A 9,676-nucleotide genomic window follows, 5' to 3' on the forward strand; every position below is an offset into this window, starting at 1 on the left:
CTAAGCAGACGTATGAGGGCTTTCAAAGCCCTAAGTATTTTTCCTTGGTGACAGCTTGAGTTAAAAATGATCACAAGCTATTTACATCGTTGCAGGATATGAGCAGTTTGACGGTCCCAGCCCAAATGGTGACGCATTACAAACGAGTCTGTTTGGATCTGAGTGAACCGGTCAAATGTTCCCTCCAATCTTTGAGGTCACTATGGTCTATGTACCAGACATTGGAAATGCCATTTTTGGCATCAAACTAATGCTCTGAAATCTCAAAATGTATTACGCTTGTGTGCTCCTATCTACTTACCTCGTTTCTCTTGATGTGCGCCTTAAGCATCAAAAACTGCAGTACAGAATTATGGTGCCAGGTGCCCGGTACTGAACCGGTCTGTCCTGTATTTGAATACTCTGTCCAGTAAAAAATTAGAGATAATACTGGGCGTGTGTGTGTCCGGTATTAACTCTCTGGACATAGTGACCTGACCGGCATGGGGGCAGCGGGATTTCCCAGAGCAGGGAGAGAGCTATGTATTGTATTGTATGTCTTTATTTGTATAGCGCCATAAAATGTACATAGCGCTTCACAGTAGTAATACATGTCATATAAATAACAAATATAAATAACAGATCATGGGAATAAGTGCTTCAGACATACTGTAAAAGTAACATTAAGGAAGGAGTCCCTGCTCCGAGGAGCTTACAATCTAATTGGTAGGTAGGGAGAACGTACAGAGACAGTAGGAGGGAATACTAGTAAGTGCGTCTGCAGGGGGCCAAGCTTTGTGTCATGTGTCCATGATTATCCAGTGCTACTCATATGCTTCTTTAAGCAGATGTGTCTTAAGGTGAGTCTTAAAGGTGGATAGCGACGGTGCTAGTCGGGTATTGAGGGGAAGGGCATTCCAGAGGTGTGGGGCAGAAAGTGAGAAAGGTTTAAGGCGGGAGAGAGCTTTAGATACAAAGGGGGTAGAAAGAAGACATCCTTGAGAAGAACGCAAGAGTCTGGATGGTGTATAGCGAGAAATTAGGGCTGAGATGTAAGGAGGGGCAGAAGAATGTAAAGCTTTAAAAGTGAGCAGTAGAATTGAGTGTGAGATACGCGATTTAATCGGAAGCCAGGAGAGGGATTTCAGCAGGGGAGACGCCGAGACAGATTTAGGAAAGAGTAGAGTGATTCTGGCAGCAGTGTTTAGGATAGATTGTAGGGGAGACAGGTGAGAGGTAGGAAGGCCGGACAGCAGGAGGTTGCAGTAATCGAGACGTGAGAGAATGAGGGCCTGAGTCAGAGTTTTAGCAGTTGAGTAACAGAGGAAAGGGCGTATCTTAGTGATATTGCGGAGGAAAAAGCGACAAGTTTTAGAAACGTTTTGAATATGAGAGGAGAATGAGAGAGAGGAATCAAGTGTGACCCCTAGGCAGCTTGCTTGGGCTACTGGGTGAATGATCGTATTTCCAACAGTAATGTGGAAGGAGGTAGTAGGGCCAGGTTTGGGAGAAAATATAAGGAGCTCTGTTTTTGCCATGTTAAGTTTCAGTCGGTGGATGGCCATCCAGGATATTCCAGAGAGGCATTCAGAAACTTTGTCTGTATAGCAGGTGTAAGGTCGGGTTGAAAGGTAAATTTGTGTGTCGTCAGCAAAGAGGTGATATTTAAACCCAAAAGATGTGATTAGGTCACCTAGAGAGAGTGTGTAGAGAGAAAAGAGAAGGGGTCCCAGGACAGAGCCCTGGGGGTACCCCCACAGAGAGATCAATAGAGGAGGAGGAGGTGTTAGCAAAAGAGACACTGAAGGTACGATGGGAGAGGTAAGAGGAGATCCAGGATAAAGCTTTGTTCCGAATACCAAGAGTATGGAGAATTTGAAGGAGAAGAGGGTGGTCCACGGTGTCGAATGCTGCAGAGAGGTCGAGTAATATGAGCAGAGTGTAATGACCTCCGTCTTTGGCAGCGTGGAGGTCGTCAGTTATTTTAGTGAGGGCTGTTTCAGTAGAGTGAGCAGTGCGGAAGCCAGATTGTAGAGGGTCTAGGAGAGAATAGGTGTTGAGAAAGTGTAGCAATCGAGAGAATACAAGACGTTCAAGGAGTTTGGAGGCAAAAGGCAGGAGGGAGACAGGTTGATAGTTAGAAAGACAGGTAGGGTCAAGCTTGCTGTTTTTGAGTAATGGTATAACGGTTGCATGCTTGAAGGATGAAGGAAAGGTACCAGAGTAGAGGGAAGAGTTAAAGATCTGTGTGAGCATAGGGATTATAGAAGGAGCAAGAGGTTTTAGGAGATGGGAGGGAATGGGATCAAGAGGGCAAGTGGTAGAGGGAGAAGAGGAGATCAGCAGTGATACATCCTCCTCCGAGATAGCAGAAAAAGAGTCAAGAAAGACAGGAGGAGAGTTGGGAAGCATTGTGGGATGGGAGGAGGCAACAGATGGGATGTTCTGCCGTATGGACTCCACCTTTTTCTTAAAAAAGTCAGCAAAGTCCTGAGGTGAGATGGAGGAAGAAGAGGAGGCAGCTGAGGGTGGTCTGAGTAGAGAGTCAAAGACAGAAAAGAGACGGCGTGGGTTAGACTTGTGTGTGTTGATTAGTGATGAAAGGAGAAAATTTAAACAACTTACCGTAATTTTCTTTTCCTGGAACCATGGCAGTGGGCACCATTGGGTTAATCCCTTCTCACTTTAGGTAGGACAGGAAGTAGACTTTTGCAGGTAGACCATATAAGGCCCCTCCCTCTACCTGCACACTAGTCTTACGATTCTTCCATAGCTGAAAATATATAACTGATAGGCATTAGACATACTTAGGGAGGGTAACTATGTGCCCACTGCCATGGTTCCAGGAAAAGAAAATTACGGTAAGTTGTTTAAATTTTCTCCTTTCCTGATCACCCTGGCAGTGGGCACCATTGGGACATACCCAAGCAGTGCAATTTTTAGGGAGGGATACATCAGAATAGACAACACCAGTTTAATGTCTTATCAGTTCAACTTTTATTAATACACTTTACACTTTATTTCACTACAGTTTCTAAGACTCTACGCCCAAAGCTTGCGTCAGCTGATGATTGTACGTCTAGTCTGTAGTATTTCAAAAATGTATTGAATGAGGACCATACTGCTGCTTTGCATATCTGCCCTGGTGTGGCCTGGGCTTTGAATGCCCATGAAGTAGCCATGGCCCTTGTAGAATGGGCCTTCACGTTCAAAGGTTTATCTTGTCCTTTGGTTTCATACGCTCTTTTGATACAAGACACAATCCACTGTGCAATTGTAGTCTTCGATGCTGCTTGTCCTTTCTTTGGTCCCTCTGGAATGACAAATAATTTGTCCGACTTTCTGATATCTCTCATCCTTTCTAGGTACACCTTAAGACATCTTACCACTTCCAATTTGTGTAACCTTTCCTCTTTCTTATTTTTTGGTTCTGGACAAAATGACGGGATCACAATCTCCTGATTCATGTGGAACTGTGACACCACCTTCGGCAGGAATTGATGTATCGGTCTAAGAACTGCCTTGTCTTGATGTATAATTAGGAATGGTTCCTTAGCAGATAGCGCCTGTAGTTCTCCCACTCTCCTTGCCGAGGTGATTGCTATCAGAAACGCCATTTTCCATGACAACCATTTTAGGCCTATGTCCTGTATTGGTTCAAACGGAGCTGCTGTTAATACATCCAAGACTAAAGACAAGTCCCATGTAGGTACTCTGTTCTTAATTTGAGGTTTTAACCTTTTAACTGCTTGAAAGAACCTGATTATCAATCTTTCCCTTGCCAGATTTCTTTCCAACAAAGCTGATAGTGCCGACACTTGTACCTTTAATGAGCTGAGACTGAGACCTTTCTCAAATCCTTTATGCAGGAACTCCACTATAGAAACAATTCTTGGTGAAAGGAAATTTTCTCTCTCTTTTTCACACCAATCACAAAAGCAAAGCCAGATTCTATGGTATACTGTTGATGTGGAACTTTTCCTTGCTTGTAATAGGGTTTGAATTGTTTTCTCTGAACAACCCTTCAGTCTCAATGTCTCCCGCTCAATCGCCATGCCGTCAAAGCCCATTGTTTGGTATTCGGATGACATATTGGCCCCTGTTGCATCAGGTCTTTTTGATCTGGTATGCGCCATGGTGTATCCACTGCCATATTTACCAGGTGTGTAAACCAAAGCCTTCTTGGCCAGTATGGTGCTATGAATATCACCTCTGCTCTTTCTTCTCTGATTTTCCTGATTGTTTTTGGAATCAGAGGAATTGGAGGGAACAGGTATCCCAATTTGAAGTCCCATTTGAGACTGAGAGCATCTGTAGCTTGTGCGCTTGGGTGAAATTGTCTGGAACAATAGTTCCTTACTTTGCGATTCTGGTGTGTCGCCATCAGATCGATGTCTGGTTGACCCCATCGCTCTACCAGTTCTTGAAATACTCCTGGATTTAACGCCCATTCTCCTGGGTGAATAATATTGCGACTTAGAAAGTCTGCTGTGACATTTTCTAGTCCTGGGATATGTATGGCTGTGATGTCCAACAAGTGGCACTCTGCCCAACCGAGTATTTCTGCTGTGAGCTTCATCAGCTTTCTGCTCCTGGTTCCTCCTTGTTTGGCTATATATTTGACCACAGAGCTGTTGTCTGATTCTATCTTTATACAGCCACCTCTTATTTCGTCCTGGAAAACCTCTAGGGCTTTTTGTACTGCCTTTAATTCCAGTAGATTTGATGGTAAGTGGTTTACCTGATTTCCCCAGGTTCCTTGCACCACTTTTTCTCCCATCTGAGCCCCCCAACCTGTCTTGCTCGCATCTGTTGTAATTTTTAACCAGTGCACAGGTTGTAGCGTTTTCCCTTTGACCAGGTTCTGGGTATCTTCCCACCATTTTAACTCTTGTTTTGTTTGTGGGTATAACAAGATTCTTTGTCTTGTGTCTTTGTGATTCCCGTTCCATTGTTGTAGAAAATTGTTTTGCAGAGGTCTCATGTGCAACGCTGCCCACTTTGTGACGCTTAATGTTGAAGCGAATTTCCCCAGGAGTCTCATGCATTCTTCTGCAGAAGTCCTGGTAGCTTTTCTGAGCTTCCTTGTTCGCATGGCTATGTCTAGCCTCTTTGCCTCTGGTAATCTCACTTCTCCTTTCTCTGTATCGAATTCTACTCCCAGGAATTTTAAGAGCTGAGTGGGTACCAATTGGCTCTTGTCTCTGTTTATTAACCAACCGTGATGTTCTAGGAAGGTTATAACCATCTTCTGGTCCTGTTGGAGTTTCTCCCGATCCCTTGATTTTACCAGGATGTCGTCCAGGTAAGGGTATATCTCTACCCCCCTTTTTCTCATTTCTGCCACTAACGGGGCTAGGACCTTTGTAAATGACCTTGGGGAAGTTGCCAGACCAAATGGTAGTGCTGTGTATTGATAATGCTCCTGATTTACTGCAAACCTTAGGAATCTTTGATGTCCTTTTGCTATCGGTACATGTAAATAAGCGTCTTTTAAGTCTATCGCCACCATCCAGTCTCCTGGTTGTACCTCTTGTATAATCAGATTTACAGACACCATCTTGAACTTTCTTATCTTCAAGAATGTATTTACCCTTCTTAGGTCTAGGATTGCTCTGTAATCCCCTGTAGGCTTCTTTACCAAAAATATTCTGGAATAAATTCCGCTTCCTCTGTTTTCCTGAGGTACCTTTTCTATTACTTCTGCCTGTAGTAATTTCCTTAAAGCTATCTTCATCTGCTTTTTCTTTTCTTTGGAGTGTATCCATGTTATTACTCCCATATTTCTTTTTGGTACCTCCCTGAATTCCATACTGTATCCTTGACGAATGGTTTGTAACACCCACTCGTCCTGTATTGTTTGGGCCCATGCTGTGTAAAACCTTCTCAGCCGTCCTCCTACGGACAACTGCTGGGCCCTCTGACCTTCATGTGGATTTATTCTTTGTGAATGATCCTCTTCCTCTAGGGCCACGAAAAAGCCGGTTCTGGCCGCCTCTCCATGTTGTTTGCCTTGGAGCAGCCCTACCAGGCTTGTATGCCTTTGCTTCTCTATATTGATTCTTATTCATCTGTTGAAGATTGAATCTCCTGGCTCTGTATTCCTGTGGCAAAAAAATGCTCTTTCCCCCTGATGCCTTTGTTATTATTGCATCAAGTTTGCTGCCGAATAGGAATTCACCTTCAAATGGCAATGTACATAAGGTGTTCTTTGATGGTGTGTCAGCCATCCACTGCCTGAGCCATAAAGCTCTTCTTGCAGATACCGCCAGTGCCATAGACTTGGCTGCTATTTTTACTGCATCCAATGAGGCTTCCGCTATGTAATCAGTTGCCCATTTCACCTCTGACAACGCCTTAAGAATAGTACTTCTTTTTACACCTTTGTCTATTGCCTCTTCAATATTGGCAATCCACACTCGCATAGCCCTAGCAGTTAATGTAATTGCTATAGCTGGCTTGTAAGCTGTTCCTGCTGTAACATATGCTTTCTTTAATGCATAATCCATCCTTTTATCCATAGGATCTTTTAATGACGCTGCCTCTTCTAAGGGGATCGTGGTCTTTTTTACTATCCTGGAAATAGCAAGATCCACCTTTGGGCTAACCTCCCAATTTCTCATTTCCTTTTGTGGGAATGGATATCTTCCTGAATCTCTAGTTCTGATGAATCCCTTTCTGCCTCTGACACCTGGAAACAATCAATCTCAGACTCATCTGATGAAAAACCTTTCCCTTTATCCAAACTGGTTTGGGATCTAGATCTTTTTTGCGTAGGGTTAACAGCTTGCTGGACTGCTTCATCCACACTCTGTTTAACTGCCTCCTTCATCAACACAAGGAAAGTGCTCATCTGTTCACTGGTATCACCTGCTGCAGTTTTAATACATTCTTTGCATAATTTCTTTCCTATAACAGCTGGATTCTCACAAGCTGCACACCACTTCGTTTTTTTAGTAACTTTTCCTTTACTTTTATGTTGCAGGGATTCCCCAGCCCCCTTAGAAGATTCCGCTTCTGGGAGGGTAACCAACGCACTAAATTATAAAAACAAAATAAATGCTAAACATACACCCTAATGTATATATATATACCATCTCTTTTTTCCCATTGTAGAACTAAACTAAGGACTCACCCAGTCTTGGGAACTGATGTTTTGGGTGTTTCCAGTTTTGCATCCATATCCAGCACTTGGCTTCTCCCTGCTGAGCGTTCCATGCTGCAGCTTCACTCACACATCCACGTGTGGCCGTCGCATCCGTGACGTCATCCAGTGCTTGTGCTCGTGCACCCGCACGGCTCGCGTGTCCCTGCACGCACCTGCCGGCCTGCACGCGCGCGCTCCCGAGCGGCTACGTGCCTTGTACCCTTCCCCGCAGTATCCTGCGGTCCTCTGAACCTTCTCGGTTTCCCGCAGCTTCCTGGGGTAGTACCGCCGCGTTGCCACGCTGTTGCGGTCTCAGAGCTCCTCCGCTCGCAGCTATTGCTGCTCCCCCTTCCGCTGTGGCGGGCTGCCGGGTACTTTACCGCAGCGTACTGGCGCTTATGCGGTGAGTCTGGGCCTCCATTGGTCCCTGCTGCAGCATTGTGCGCCTCGTGTCTTGGGCATTGCACTAAGTTCCTCCTGCTGCAGCCGTTTCCCCCCACCCAACAGGGGCACCCCCGACTCTAAGGGGTCTCCGACTTGCCCCCCGCAGGGCGCACCGCGGAGCTTCAGGGGAGAGAGGTTGAGACCCTGGTTCTCTGCACAAAGTGCAGTAGGTGAGCCCTGTTTAAAAAATAACAAATCCTACACCTAGCTGTGAGGACAGGAAAAAGACTAGTGTGCAGGTAGAGGGAGGGGCCTTATATGGTCTACCTGCAAAAGTCTACTTCCTGTCCTACCTAAAGTGAGAAGGGATTAACCCAATGGTGCCCACTGCCAGGGTGATCAGGAAAAGTAGGTTTGTTTAGCCTGAAAGAGGGCAGAGTTGAAACAGGATAGCATAAATTTGTAGTGAATGAAGTCTGCGAGCGTATGAGATTTCCTCCAGAGGCGTTCAGAGGAACGAGTGGAGGAACGCAGCATGCGTGTGTGGGAGTTTAGCCAGGGTCTGGGGTTAGAAGGGCGAGGACGGCAGAGAGAAAGTGGGGCATGAAGATCAAGAGAGGAAGATAAGGCAGAGTTGTAGTTCCTGACCAGGTTGTCAGGGTCTGAAGCAGAACTGAGAGAGGAGAGGGAGGAGAGTAAAGTGGAATCAAGAGCTGGGAGGTTAATAGAGCGCAGGTTTCTGCAAAAACGAGGGCGAGATGGAGATGGAGAGAAGCGAGAGAGAGAAAATGAGATGAGGTGATGGTCAGAGAGAGGAAAAGGGGAAATGAAGAAATCAGAGAGAGAGAAGTTTTTAGTGAAAACCAGGTCTAAGTAGTGGCCATCCTTGTGGGTGCTGGCTGCAGTCCACTGTTGAAGGCCAAAAGAAGAGGTTAGAGAAAGAAAGCGGGAAGCCCAAGGGAGAGAGGGGTCATCAATGTGGCAGTTGAAGTCCCCAAGGAGAAGAACAGGGGAGTCTGAGGAGAGAAAGAAAGAGAGCCAGGATTCAAAGTGAGAGAGAAAGGCAGAAGGGGGATGAGTAGAGGAAGGTGGGCGATAGATGACCGCCACATGGACCGGGAGAGGAGAGAAGATCTGGACTGTGTGAGCCTCGAAGGAGGGAAAAGCAAGAGAGGGGGGAATAGAAACTGTTCTGTAACGGCAGAGAGAGGAGAGCAGGAGCCCCACGCCTCCACCCCTGCCACCAGGGCGTGGAGTGTGGGAGAAGGAAAGGCCACCATAGGAGAAGGCAGCTTCCAGAACATAGTCAGACTGAGTGAGCCAGGTCTCAGTTATAGCAAAGAGAAGCAGGGAGTGAGAGAGAAAGAAGTCATGCACAGAGAGGAACTTGTTAGAGAGGGAGCGAGCATTCCAAAGGGCACAGGAGAAAGGGAGAGAGGAGGGAGGGTGGCAGGGGATGGGTATGAGGTTGGAGGGGTTTACACCAGAAGGAGTAGAAGTTGCATGTGGAAGGCGAGGACGAGAGCAAGTAGAAATAAGGCAGGGACCAGGATTGGGAGAGATATCCCCAGAAGCAAGGAGGAGAAGCATGGATAGAAAGAGGATGTGTGAGGAGGATTTTTAGGGGTGTGTTTTAGTGCAGGCGGCATAACTGTGTGGTGACAGAGGGCGCAGGTAAGAGAGGAGTTCATGTGAACTGAGAAGTGGTGAAGTAAGGAGAGATGGCGAAATATGAATAGAGTTAGAGACATGATGAGTCTGGTGGAAGGAAGTGCATAATTTGAAAATAAGTGAGGTTACAGTAAATATAAAAAGTAAAGGTGGCATCACAGCAATAGCAATGTGTTGAGATGTGCAGTGTGGGATGATAACCTCCTTTCCAGCGTAGTTCAAATGCAGGAATCAGAAGCAGTAGATTGTGTCCACTTTTTCCACTTCTTTTTGAACTTCCTTTTTAAATTTCCATACTACTTTAAAGATTTCTACTTAAAAGCATTTCTGCTTAAGAGCAAAGGCTGCAAGCTATTAGAGAGGGTCGGGGTCCCTTACAATGCATCTGATCACAGATGTACTATTAGAGAGGGTTGGTAATGCGCAGAATTTCACAATATAATTATAGGGTTCCTTAACCAAAAAAAGGTTGAACATCACAGCATCAGGCTCACG

This window comes from Ascaphus truei, chromosome 14 (assembly GCF_040206685.1).
Source record: "Ascaphus truei isolate aAscTru1 chromosome 14, aAscTru1.hap1, whole genome shotgun sequence".
Taxonomy (NCBI): Eukaryota; Metazoa; Chordata; class Amphibia; order Anura; family Ascaphidae; genus Ascaphus; species Ascaphus truei.